The sequence below is a fragment of the Taudactylus pleione genome, unplaced genomic scaffold, assembly GCF_031769625.1.
Source record: "Taudactylus pleione unplaced genomic scaffold, aTauple2 ptg000012l, whole genome shotgun sequence".
Lineage (NCBI taxonomy): Eukaryota > Metazoa > Chordata > Amphibia > Anura > Myobatrachidae > Taudactylus > Taudactylus pleione.
The window spans coordinates 6,162,667-6,177,478 of NW_028284415.1; the positions used below are offsets into that span (position 1 = coordinate 6,162,667).

General features: G+C 44.3%; 1 long non-coding RNA gene and 1 pseudogene across 1 annotated transcript; both read left to right on the top strand.

The window, feature by feature from the left end:
• Positions 1 to 9,651: 9,651 nt before the first annotated feature.
• Positions 9,652 to 9,769, top strand: LOC148542422 (5S ribosomal RNA; annotated as a pseudogene).
• A 4,203-nt stretch (positions 9,770 to 13,972) lies between these two features.
• On the top strand, positions 13,973 to 14,803 carry LOC148542423 (uncharacterized). The gene is made up of 2 exons (XR_015877820.1): positions 13,973 to 14,235; positions 14,625 to 14,803. It is a non-coding gene; the product is annotated as an uncharacterized LOC148542423 (long non-coding RNA).
• Positions 14,804 to 14,812: the final 9 nt, after the last annotated feature.

Consider the following 14,812-nt stretch of genomic DNA (forward strand, 5'->3'; position numbering starts at 1 on the left):
GCCCAATGTTTGATGAATACTGGTCTCTGGCCCTTGGTAGTTCAAGAAAATCATCGGCGGCAATTAGATTCCAGAAAATTCAATTATTTATACTACACAGGACTTACCTCACCCCTGTGCGTCTCCTTCAATTTGGGTGGCGTGCTGATGATATTTGTCCTAAATGTGGGTGTTCCCAAGGAACCTTTTGGACTCCTGCCCAAAAGTGCACAGTTTCTGGGGCCAGGTAATTGGAGTGATTGCATCATCAAATATACCCCAATCTGCTTTGACTCTTGGTACTTTGGCCGAGGAAGTTTTTGATAGGTACACTAGACAATACATTCTTAATTTATGTACCTTAGCCAAAGTTTGTATAGCGAGAGCATCGATGGCTTCTATGGGTCCTGAGTTTCAAATGTGGGTTGCTTGTTAATACCACAATATCTCATGAGCGGTATATATATACTACTCATAATGCTGAATCCAAGTTTGACCGAATTTGGCAGAGATGGTTACAATCTACATATGCTAAATTACTGCCGGATCAGTATACTTTATCTAGACTCTAAATTTAATGTTATGTTTATTGATTGGGAGTCAGACTATGGTTGGATCTTGCTCAATGCTGTGTATCAGTGACGTGTGGAGGAGGCACTGGATAGTATCAGAGACAGATTTACAGATACATATATGAACCTGAGGTTCATGTGGGCATTATACAAAGGTGCAGCAGTATATAGAGCTGGAAATCTGGTGTGTTTTGATCAGGTAGACAGAGGAGGCAATGCCTCACCTGTCATACACTTTTTACTCCAGAGTTTTGACTATAAAAATGATTAGAATGATACAAAGAAGATATTTATAATATTTTCTTTAAATTTTTCTTATGCTTTTTTATAGTAAAAACTGTGGAGTATACCTAAGTATGACAGGAAAGGCTGACCGCACGTCACTGCTGTGAATATATGATTATCTAATGCATATTAGAAATGGAGGTTTCTATATTATGTGCCCTAGCATTTAAGTGTTAATGCTGTAGCGTAAAATATATTGTATATTCTGTACTAGATGATTTTGATACTATTCTGCACTGAGTCTATTATTCTCTTTTCATATACTTATATAATATGTTTATATAGGCTGTAGTTTTTTTTTTCTCTATGCTCTGCAGTTTGTGAATGTGTTATTTATATTAGGTGTTCTATATATATTATATTCGCGATGGATATGTTTTACGATTTTGATGTGTGATAAGTATTTTTTTGTTTGTTTGTTTGTTTTATTGCTATACTGTATTGTTCAATTGGAAAACATTTTCAATAAAAAATACTCAATTTAAAAAAATTCTAGACTATCTTGCAGTCTCTCCAATCCATTCTGGCCAAACCTGAACAAATTTCCTATTAGGCCTAACACGCTTGACTATGGGTTTGAATGGTATACTCTATGCAGAAAAGTTCGATTACATATACTGTATTACTGTAATGCAATTATTAGACACACTCTTTATAACAACTGGCAGTATGAAGTAGGTGGTTCTGTAACTCTTAATTGATTGAATTCAGGGCCTGATTTAGACCCGGTCGCAAGCGCTGAGCGCTTGCAACTGGGTCGATGTTTGCCCACTGGGCATGCGCACGATGGAGCCAGCTCCGCCGTGCGCATGCGCGAGACCCGGCTAGCGACGGGTGCTCCGCCGCTCCGGATCTCGCACCAAAGGGGGTGAGCTGTCGATGGTGATTCACAGCTCGCCCCATTTGGTAGGCGTGGCCGGGGAGTGGCTTCACAAACGGAGGCATTCCCAAGCGAACGCCTGCCATTTGTGGGCGGCCCCACTGACATCACAAGTGACATTACAGCCAGAAGCTCTCTGGGGCTTGCGGCCACAAGACCCTACTGCAAGGGTCTCATCGCAAGCCCGATGGTCGCGATGGTCTTGACCATCGCGATCATCATCCTGGCCGCTCGCAATAGCTGTGGGTGGTCACCCACAGCTATGCGAGCGGCCAGGAGGCCGCACAAAAAATAAAAAACGCCCTGATTCAGAGCCGGACGCTGAGATACTCATTTTAGAATTATCTAGTTTGCCATTGAGTGACAGTTGCTCAGCCTGAAGCCAAATTATGTATTTGCTGAGATTACTTGGTTCCTCTAGAGGTTTGTAAGTAAACACTTAGGCAAACTAGTGGGAAGGTATACTTGTACTTTATTATTTAAAATATACAAGTCAGTCTGTAGTTTTGAAGGTGGAACTTTTGGATCATTGTGGTTTAGTATGTTGTGGGAAGCCCTGGTTGCAGTATCCAAGTTTTTCAAGGAGATAAGCCTGATACTGTTTAATTTTTGTGAGCATATTTAAATTGGAATTTTAAATAAATGAAGATTCTATTGAGAATAATGCACCAGTAGGACATTTATTTGCCAGATGAAATATAGCATCCTGGTTGACGTTTGGAGGAAAAGCACTTTGGTAAAAAAAATAAGCATTACTATCAAGACTTGGGGCCCATTTATCAAAGTGTATTTGAGGTAAAATCCCCCGAAAAACAACAGTTCGGGGGTTTACCTCAAATACTAAGTATCCCCCGTAAGCATTCCAGATATTGGAGATGTCGTTAGCCGGTGTAGCCTATGGGCTAGTGCACTATTAGCTGGCGGAGGGATCCACCGGAACCCTCCCCAGCTATGGCGGATGTGCATGTGCAGTCCATGGGACTGCGCATGCGCAGCTCCCCCTTCACTGGCCGGCAGGTCTCCGGAGACATCGCAGGGACAGGCTCCTTTCGGAGCCCGTGTCCCTGCATGTCCCGGATGATACATCCGACCGATAGGATCGCTTTTTGCAATGCGATCATGGATGTTACTGGCATGCCCTGATTGCATTGCAAAAGAAATCATTGATAAATGGGCCCCATAATAAGCTATGGTTTTTAGTATGTCTGTTTACATTATTAGTACTCCATTGATGTGGCGCATCATGAACACTCCCTTGTCTCTCTCTCTCTATATATATATATATACAACAGTGTTACAAGTAATATAAGCCTGAGGGTTAACCAGGCCAAGGGCCTATCACAGAGGGACCAATTCCCTTAGAGCGATGTCCCGATCACTGAGACCTTGTACACTCCTCTGCCAGTCATGAAGGGAATGAGATAGAGAGCACTGGTGTGAATGTCCCCTTCTGAACCTGGTGTGGTTTACATGGTGTGACATCAGTAGGGCCAGCTTTGGATAACATTTCCCAGTCACATTGTGTGCCTGCTGATCGAGTGGGAGAGGGGGCGGGGTGTCTCTGGGCAGTATGAGGGAGCTCGAACGGATCAAAGGAAGGACCATTTGGGGAGAACAAAGGGCAGGAAAATAACAGTAGGAGATAGACATACTGGCCCATGTCCTAAATGAACCTATAGTATTATTTTCTGGAGAGACTGCTCCATATGCTCTTCCAGGATGGAAGAGGTGGACAATCTACATAACCATAGGTACTGTACTTTCTGCAAATAACCACACAACATCCGGGAGGCCCCTGAATCTCGGGTGGCTCTCCAAAGAAGAATATTTAAGTCTCTCAGAAGAATATTTAAGTCTCCAGAGTGAAGTTGGTGGTCCTGGCAGTCGATGATGTGAATTGTGTTGAATTACATCATTATGGCCCCACTCTTCCTTTACAGTGCAGGTAATCGTGGCATTGTATAGCAAGGGTCGGGGCCACAATGACACAATTGCGCTGCCACCCCCCACACTTCTTCCGAACCCCGCCCCCTGCCTTGACGACCTGTCCCAAGCAAGACCTGTCCCGACCAGGCCAGAAGTAGGCAACTATGCAAATAACGAATTATTCAATAAAATTGCGGGCACACTAGGCTTCTTCCGTTATTTACCAGCCCCAGTCGGGAATTAGGTCCGTTGAGGTTCCGCTGTCGGCATTAAATACCAATTCCGTGTCAGCTTCTAGTTATTAGTTTCAAACAAATAATTGAGAACAACAACTGTGTCTGCAGCGCCATAGAGGGTAAACATAGAAAAAGATAGGTAGACCATAGCATAAGTAATAAACATTAACATAACACCACAATAGGATGGTGGTTAGCAGGGGTATAACTAGAACTTTGTGGGCCCCATAGCAACATTTTTAAGGGACCTCCTAACTCAGGTCTCTACCAGAGTGTATACATATATATAAATGTGTGTGTATACATGTATATATACTGTATATATATATATATATACACAGTCAGGTGCATAAATATTGGGACATTGACAAAATTTTCATATTTTGGCCTCTATTCACCACCACAATGGCTTTGAAATGAAACAAACAAGATGTGCTTTAACTGCAGACTTTCAGATTTCATTTGAGGGTAATTACATTCAAATCAGGTGAACGGTGTAGGAATTACAACGGTTTCTATATGTGCCTCCCACTTTTTAAGGGGCCAAAAGTAATGGGACAAACTAAACAATCCTAAATCTAACTTTCACTTTTTAATACTTTGTTACAAATCCTTTGCAGGCAATTACAGCCTGAAGTCTGGAACGCATAGACATCACCAGACGATGGGTTTCATCCCTGGTGATGCTCTGCCAGGCCTCTACTGCAAATGTCTTCGGTTCCTGCTTGTTCTTGGGGCATTTTCCCTTCAGTTTTGTCTTCATCAAGTGAAATGCATGCTCAATCGGATTCAGGTCAGGGGATTGACTTGGCCATTACATAACATTCCACTTTTTAGCCTTAAAAAACTCTTTGGTTGCTTTTGCAGTATACTTCGGGTCATTGTCCATCTGCACTGTGAAGCACCGTCCAATGAGTTCTGAAGCATTTGACTGAATATGAGCATATAATATTGCCTGAAGCACTTCAGAATTCATTCTGCTGCTTTTGTCAGCAGTCACATCGTCAATAAATACAAGGGAAACAGTTCCATTGGCAGCCATACATGCCCACGCCATGACACTACCACAACCATGCATCACTGATGAGGTGGTATGTTTTGGATCATGAGCAGTTCCTTTCCTTCTCCATTCTCTTCTCATCACTCTGGTACAAGTTGATCTTTGTCTCATCTGTCATTAGGATGTTGTTCCAGAACTGTTATAGCTTTTTTAGATGTTGTTTGGCAAACTCTAATCTGGTCTTCCTGTTTTTGTGGCTGACCAATGGTTTACATCTTGCGGTGAACCCTCTATATCCACACTTGTGAAGTCTTCTCTTGATTGTTGACTTTGACACATATACACCTACCTCCTGGAGAGTGTTCTTGATTTGGCCAACTGTTGTGAAGGGGTTTTTCTTCACCAGGGAAATAATTATTTTGTCATCCACCACAGTTGTTTTCCGTGGTCTTCCGGGTCTTTTGGTGTTGCTGAGCTCTTCGGCGCGTTCTTTCTTTTTAAGAATGTCCCAAACAGTTGATTTGGCCACACCTAATGTTTTTGCTATCTCTCTGATAGGTTTGTTTTGATTTTTCAGCCTAATGATGGCTTCCTTCACTGATAGTAACAGCTCTTTGGATCTCATATTGAGAGTCGACAGCAACTGATTCCAAATGCAAATGTCACACCTAGAATCAACTCCAGACCTTTTACCTGCTTAATTGCTAATGAAATAACGAGGGAATAGCCCACACCTGTCCATGAAATAGCTTTTGAGTTGATAGTCCCATTACTTTTGGCCCCTTAAAAAGTGGGAGGCACATATACAAACCGTTGTAATTCCTACACCGTTCACCTGATTTGGATGTAATTACCCTCAAATTAAATCTGAAAGTCTGCAGTTAAAGCACATCTTGTTTGTTTCATGTCAAAGCCATTGTGGTGGTGAATAGAGGCCAAAATATGAAAATTCAGACAATGTCCCAATATTTATGCACCTGACTGTACACATACACGTATATAGTCCAGTTATTGGGGCACTCCTAAGCGGCTGATGCAGAGGGAATAATAAAATAAAATCACCACTTGTGGTCAACTAGTTATTGTGGGGTAACTAGTAAGAGAGAGTTCAACCCATCTATGATTTGGAGTCTTGCAAAATCATATGTCGGGGATAATTGTCTCCTCCAGCAGCAGTAGCTGTCTGTAACTGGCAGCAACCTCTTGCTGCTCTCTGGCTGCTGCAGCCATTGCTGTTCCGTCCTCAGCTCCTCTTTATACTAGAGTAGGCGGGTGCGATGATGTCACGTCATGCTGTGTGCGTTTCCGCTGACAGCGCTGAGCAGCCTGAACATCTTATTGTCTGAGGCGGAGCACATTGCCACCCATATTTACAATAAAAAAGCAGCAGCGACGTTGATTCTAATGGGTGGTCTGGTGCACACCAGGACCACCCCGTTGTTTTGCCTATGGGTGCAGGGGGTTGCTTGCTGGGCCGGCGGGTACCGTAAGCTGCCGGGCCCCATAGCAAGCGCACCCATTGCACCCTCTATAGTTACGCCACTGGTGGTTAGGACAGATAACAGGGGCATAGATGAGGCGATTACAGTAGTCTAAGCAGAAAATGAATGACAGGTATAGGGCATGAAATAGAGGAAGGGGACAATAAGTATGTTGAGAGAAAGGGTGAAAAGAGAAAGGGAAACCACAAGGGGTGTTGTTGGGACAGAACTGTGGAGGTGAAGTGAGTGTGTGTTGGGGCAATGTGAGAGCAAAATGTGAAGTGACTGCAGGGTGGGAGAGAGTTGGAATAGGGAGGCATGACAGGAGTTTGGAAATGTACAATACAATGCAAAGAAATATGGTACAAAAGAGGCAGTACACCTTAGGCTATATGATGAAGATCAATACAGTTTCAATACATAAAGGTATCAATATAGTGCAGGTTATACAGATTGGAACAACAGTCTATAAATCAAGTCAGTGGATTAAGAGGGAGGAGTGGCAGGGATGGGAATCATGATAGCACAGGAGACAATGTAAGTCATATCTATGTCTCCCCCACCCCCGTATTTTCACAACTAGGACCACCCCCTCCCGCATAATCTGACTTTCCACAATTTCATTATCTATTGGCAGCACAACCATCTTCTCTAGCCGCCAAGTGCGCTGTCTTGGAGTTATCCTTGACTCCTCCTTCTCCTTCAAACCACACATTCAATACTTATCGCAGTCCTGCCATTTCCATCTCAGAAATATCTCTAATATAAGACCCTTTCTCCCCCTGGAGGCAACTAAGACCCTCATTCATTCACTAGTCATCTCGAGATTGGACTAACCTCCTATCTGGCCTCCGTAACTCCCACCTCTCTCCACTCCAATCAGTCCTCAATGCTGCTGCCTAACTCATCTCCCTCTCCAAACTTACTACATCTGCATCCCCTCTCCTGCAAGCCTTCACTGGCCCCCTTCCCTTTTAGAACCAAATCTAAGCTTCTCAAACTCACTTACAAAGCCCTCACCCAATCCTCTCCCATTACAGCTCTGACCTTATGTCCCTACACACTCCAGCCCGCCCACTTCACTCCATAAATGCATGCCGCCTCTCTTGCCAATTTAAATATGCTTGGGATGTAGTAGAACTATTATAACATGCTTGGGATAGGTATAAGAATATCCTTACAAAGAACTAAGGATCACATAGGGTTGAGGTTACCAACAGGTAACAAGGGCCAAGTGGTTTTATTCTGCCGTCAAATTTTATGTTTCTATGTATGTTTCTATAAGGATGATTTCAGAAGTTTATTAGTGTATTATGAGGCTGATTCAGCAGTGACTGGAATTGCAAAGCCTCAACCAAACTAGTTTTGCAATTTCGTCCTGCTAAAATTGAAATGCTGCAGGAGGCGTCTGAAGTGAAGAGACGTCTCCTGTCAGCATCTGCGATCCCAGCGCTGTGACTGAGGTTGAAGTCTGGGATCAGTATCGTAACCGTCGCTATGCTGTGCAGAACCAGCCAGCTGAGTAAACCTCAGCTTATGCAGGCTGGTTGGCTTGCGAGGCCAGGAAGTATGCGTCCATGGACGTAGACCATGGCCTCACACCTTCTAGATAACGGGGACGACACGCCCCATTTCTGGGAACGCAGGCCGTCCCCACCCCCACACCGCAAATGCTTCTGCCTGTCAATCATTCTGAGAAATAGGGGGGCCTCACTTATTTACACACCGTTTGGACTTCCAGCCAGTGCAGGATGCCTCAGTGATTTGGATGTAACAGTGGTATTGTATTTTGCACACACTGATCTAGCAGGACCTCTGTGTCCTAGAACCCGCTATATTGCGGGGATTTTTTGATACAAGAGTGCAACTTATACCCCTTTTACACCAGAGCAAAAACCTGGGTTTTTGCTGGGTCTACCCGGGTCGCAGCTCAGTGTAAAAGGGTTCCTGAAAAATAACCCAGGTCAAGTGACCCAGCAATCCAACCCAGGTAGCTACCAGGGTTGGACCCAGGATGGACCCGGGTAATGGTGCAGTGTAAACGGTGCAACCCGGGTTATCTGACCTGGGTCATGCCTAAAATGAGCTGATTGGTGGTTGTGGGGCAGTCACCACCCACTTTTTATGACCTCACAGGTTTAGCAGGGCAGACCTGAGTTCAGTGTGCACAGGGCTGACCTGGGAGTAACCCAGATCGAAGGTGCAGTGTAAATGGGTTTGACCTGGGTCTGACCAGGGTTGCAACCATCTCCAAAAACCCAGGTCGGACCTGGGTTTTTGGTGGAAAAGAGGTATTACTTGCATATTGACACAGCAGGATCCTTGTTTCTAGGACCTGTCTTTACTATATAATTATTGGTTCATGTGTGATTTATTCAGTGTCACTTGCTGATCACAACCTCAACAATATCTGTATACGTATCCAGGGATCAATTGTTAATCATGTCCATTTATACATTATGCACTTTGTTTTGGTCATATTTACATTGTCACTTGTAAATTGATACTTTTACTGACTGGCTGTGATTTAATTCCCTTCATACTTTTTTGTGAATGCCGTTTTCTAAGTCAGTTCACAGCAGTATAATTTTCATCACATTTTACAGTGGAGAGACATGGTTTGATTATATCACCATTTTTTATACACTGGTGGATCTAATTATGTCAATTGTTTGATTGATGTATGTATAATAACACTTTTTTGTTTTGGATTTGATATGTGTGTATATACACAGATTATGTGATTTTTATTTTGCATATATGATTTTTTCACAAAGGATTTCTTTGACCAAACTACAATATATATGTGGTCCTTAGTAATGTTTACTGTGATAGCGAGTGACAATTCTTTATATTCTTTGATGATCTGAGGAGACACCTGTTGTGTTAATCTTGCTTTTTATACCAATTACGTATGTCAGTTGCTGACATATATCTCCTTATTTAGTTGGTATATACAAATACTGTTCCCAGTTTGATTCTGTTACTATAGTTTAATACAAGATACTCTGTCGGACTAACTTTATATGTCCTTTATGCAGCTTCAATTGTTTGCATTATAATTTATGGTTTACCTCTTTATTGAACAAGGGGTTTAGAAATCCATGACATTATTTGTACAATAAATCTGGTGATATATTTTTGATTTATCTATTATACATGTGGTACAAATAAAGTTTGCTTGTGCATTCTTTTTTTGGAAGCTGTTATTTATCAACAAATGGACTATTAATCTTATTAGTCCTACATATATATTGCTATGACCTAGTAATTGTGCAATTCTCCCTATAATACCCACAGCCATACAATACGTGATTGCCCAATCTCGTCTGATCTTGGAAGCTAAACTGTATTTGGCCTGGTCAGTACCTGGTAGGGTGACCTCCAGGGAATACCAGGTGCTGTAGTTAAAGAGATATATATTTGGGAGTGGTTCTGCACACGGCCAAGCAATACTATAGTTTATACTATTAATCAAACACATCCAATTTTTGAGTGTGTAATGAATTACAAATTCGCCTTCAGATTTCATTATGAATTATGAAGTCTGCTCTTTTATGATGGATTTATACCATCTGAACTTTTGAAACTCTATGGTACTTGATTATTTTACTGCTGGTAATAAAAGTTATGTTTTTTTAATGTATCTGTAAGTATTAATTAAGAGTGCCCCATAATAGCCATACTTTTTCTTCCTTTTTGTTGTTTGAATAGGGGGGCCTGCAAGCAATCTTGCAGGACCCGTTCTGCACATGCACAGATGGGGTCCTGCGCATTCGCAGATTCCCGATAATCGGGAATCTGCATAAGTTAGCCCCATCAGCATCCACTGCTGAATCAGCCCCTATATGTTTAAGTAGCCAGTTTACTAAAAAAAATTAAACATTAGTTAACATCGGTTCCAGAACCACTGTTTCGTACTAAACAATGTTTCCAATGGGCCTGATTCAGAGCTGTACACAAATGCTCCCGCAGCTGTGATTAAGATGTGCGAATATATGCTAATGCAGCAGATGGCCGGGACTAGTACTGAGGGTCTCATTCAGACCCGCTCGCGAGCGCAGGACGCTTGCAAGCGGGTCGATGTTACCCCAATGCGCATGCGCACGACGGAGGGAGCTGTCGTGCGCATGCGCGAGACACGGACAGCGACAGCCAAGCTGTCGCTCCGGGTCTCGCACCAAAGGGGGCGTGCTGACGATGGTGACTGACAGCACGCCCCTTTTGGTGGGCGTGCCGGGGGCGTGGCTGCCAGAAGGAGGCGTTCCCATGGGAACGCCTACCGTCTGGGTCCGGCCCCACTGACATCACTAGTGATGTCAGTGGGAGTGATTTTGGCTCTGAGCCAAAATCACTCCAGGGCTTGCGGCCACGAGACCCTACCGCAGGGTCTCGTCGCAAGCCCGATGGTCTTGACCATCGCGACCATCATCATGGACGCTCGCATACGCTGTGGGTGGTAACCCACAGCTATGCGAGCGTCCAAAAGGCCGCTCCACATTTAAATAGGATGGCCCTGATTCAGAGCGAGCGCTCTGGTCAGAGCGTCCGGCTCTGAATCAGGGCCTGAGTCTCCTACCAGAGCCATCACAGCTGCCCGCAACTGTATACTCATACAAAGCATCGGACGAAGATCATGCAAACATCAACTCATTTGGGGGAATTCAATTGTGTCTGGGCGTCTTATTTCTCTGCCCTGTATTCTTCGCCGTCATCGCGGCTAATCATCCGGCTGGTCAGGTCTGGATTCAATTGTTTTTGTTTTGATTTTATTTGGGTGTGTAGAATTAGTGTGCGGCGATGTGCGCTTCCCGACTTCCCTCCACGCCCACCCACCAGCGGAGCTTCTCCAGTGGCCCAGGGGTCAGGATACATGCCCTGGGCATGCTCCCCGATGACTGTCAGCAGCGCCGGCCAATTCCCTGGCCGCCCGTGACAGCAACGTGTCAGGCCGTCCAGTGAGAGAGCAGCGAAGCAGGAGGGGCGGGATCGTAGCGGGCTGCTGCTATTATCCCAGAGGAGACGAGTTCCAGGCTTCAGCACGGGTAGGAGGGGAGGCAGGCTGTTGTGTGCTAGAGCGGTGTTTGGTGGACATGGGTCCCCTATAGACCATACATGGTGCACCAGTGCGCTGGGAGGGGGCATCCTGACCTGGCCTTCTAGGGTTAATGCACATAGGTTTGTCAGCTATATATATATATATATATATGTGTGTGTATATATATATATATATATATACATACAGTATATGTGTATATATGTATGTGTGTATATATATTTATATATATATGTATGTATCTATAGATTGTAAGCTTGCAAGCAGGGCTCTCTTACCTCTATGTCTGTCTGTTATTACCCTATTTTGTTCTATAAATGTTTCCAATTGTAAAGCGCAACGGAATATGCTGCGCTATATAAGAAACTGTCAATAATAATAATAATTATATATATATATATATATATAAAACCTTCCCCCAGACCCCGATACTTACCTTTGGTAACCAGCGCCGGTATTTTAAGCCACAGGAATCCCCTTTGTCTGAATATTATCTGCAAACCCCCCCCCCCAAATAAATTATCCGCAACCCTCCTCACAGCTGCAGTTTCTTGTAAGAAAACAAACTCAAAAGAAGGGGTTGAAAGAGGCAAAAAAAACCTATTTTCTTTAAATATTTGATGAGTAATTGATTAACCCTTGACAATTACATACCAGTTAAATATAAATAAAAATCTAATATTTAAATACTTTTTATTAAAAACTCACACCCCTTAGGGGTGGTGAGAACTGACAGGTGATAAAGTGAAAAATAGCTTGACCAATATTTTTTATCTCGCCTAATTTACAACAATAGCCCTGGCCATGTTAGATAGGCTGAAATTTAGCAGTGATAAACCACAATTATCACGGACAAAAAATGTTCAATTGAATAGCGACTAAATTTTATCACACCTAAACACGTTTATCACGGGAAAAGACAAAGTGATAAAACAATTGAATTCCCCCCATTCAGTGAGTCTATGGTCACTCAGAAAAGCCACCGTAACTGAGACGCCGAAGCCATGTTTCCTGCGTACGAGATCACAGACACAGGATGTAACACACTGCCGAATCGGTCGAGACACGCCCGAGTTTTTAGTCAACAATTCCGTTGCCACCCCGAAACGCTCCCTGCCTGTCAATAACATTGTGATTAAAAACTTGCAGCGTACGACTATAGTAAAGTGCAGTGGCAAAAAAAATCACTCCATTTGCAGAAACATCGGTATAGCGTACAACTCTGAATCAGTCCCAATGTTAATTACATTGGAAATGCCGATTTCTTTTGATGGCCCATCAGTAAATGTACCCTGACATCATCATTTACTATCCTTGTGGACATCGATTGGGACCTGTGGCGAGCGAAGCGGATTGAGCCACCATGCCTGAAACGTGGCGAGTGAAGTGAGCCCGCAATTGTACAAGTTTCATCTTTAAGAGCGGCAGGGCCGGATTAAGAGGAGGGGTGCCAGGGCCCCCACAAACAGAGGGGCCCCCACACAGAGTCACTGGACTCTGCCAAGAGCAAGTGTCCAATGGTACCTGTTTCTGGATGGGAGCTCGGCTGTTGCGGCTCTGTGTTCTGAATGCAGCAGCACAATCAGCGCTGCTGCATACAGCGCAGAGCGGCTCCCAAGTCCCCTCATCAGTGTCACATGACACATGACGTCTGTGATACTGATCACTGATGTGGGGCCTCAGGAGTAGGCTCTGTGTGGCTTGGAGGGGGCCTTATTAAGTGCATGGAACTGCACTTCTGCCCTCACTCGACGTCACGTCCTCTGAAGGGGATTCTATACACAATGTTTCACTATTGAATAGATGACCAGCCCCACCGATGGCATTATCATACCCTCCAACATGACCCCATCCACCAAGTACACAATGCTCTGCTCCTGGACTTCCCACTTAATCTATGATTGCAGCCACATGTGTTGAACTGACTAGGTGAAAAAAGATAATTTTTAACACAGGTGACAGCAATCATCAATCCAAATGAAAGTCCTGGAGCAGATAGTTTTGTACCTGGTGGAAGGGGTCATGTTAAGAGCAGTGATTCCCAACCTCGGTCCTCAAGGCACACTAACAGTCCTGGTTTTGGTGATATCCATGCTTGAGCACAGCTGGTTAAATCAAAATAACTGAGGTACTAATTAAGTCACCTGTGCTCCAGTATGGCTATCCTCAAAACCTGGACTGTTAGTGTGCCTTGAGGACCGTGGTTGGGAACCCCTGTGTTAGAGGGTCTGCATTATATCTATGAGCCCAATCCCGCAATAGTGAAACACAAACGCACTTTGCACAGGCGCTTTCTCATCTTCAGTGATTTGATTTCAAATTCTAACCAATGGTTTAAATTAAAACCTCAACCATAGATGGCGGAGCCGTCGATAATCACCACTACTAACAGGGACATTTTGTATAAATGAGAGCGAACTCATGATGACGTCAGATGTATATTTAACAACACTAACGTGACAGTTAAGTACACGCCCACCGGAAATTGTCATCATGCGTCGGGCCTATATAAGTGTGCTCTCGGCGGAAACACGCTCTTTCTAAGGCCCGGGTGAGTTCGAAGAGGGATTACGGGTTGGCGGAAGCGGACAATTCCTGTGTATTACGTGGGGGGGTGTACTATGTAAGGCTGCTGCACAGGTCCCTCACTGGATTGGCTGTTGGTGGCGGTTAAATTCGATATGGGAAGGGGGCGGCGGTGTAATATTGCTGGGGACGTAAGGCAGTCGGTGCAGCACGCCAGTGCCGTGTAACGGCTGTGACTATAGGCCGCTGCTGTTGTCTGGTGAGAGAAGCAGCTGATGACATCTGGAGACGTCTGTAGGTTCCCTAACTCCCTCCATGCCGTTGAATGAGGGTCTACGCGGCCCGGGTGTACGAGGGTGCTGGGGGAGGGTTAGGTAGCTGGGCATTATGGTCCCGGAGAAGGGGGAGGTAAAGGGACAGGTCGTGTTATGAGGGTGCTGGGAGGGGGAACAGGTCGTGTTATGAGGGTGCTGGGAGGTGGACAGGTCGCTGGGTATTATGGTCCCGGGGGGAGGGGGACAGGTCGCGAATTACGAGCGTGCTGGGTCAGCAGCATAATGATGAATTAAGTGCGTTAGACTTCTGATGCTGATGAAGTCACCCTGTATAACTGATGCTGCTCTTTGATGCTGTATGAAGTCTCTGTAATCTTGGGTTTTGTATAAACTTTTTTTTTGTTTTAGGGTGGAGGATGCTGCCCCGGTCCTGTGTGCACCTGACTGGCCATGATCTGTGCTCTGTGACTGAGGACAAGTGAGGATCCTGTATGAGTAGTTACATGCAGTGTATATATAGCCTGTTTCCCGTGACTTGTGTGATGTACTTCTGTCTATTCTGTGAATAAAGTGGATTTTCTCAAGTACGTTGCCTG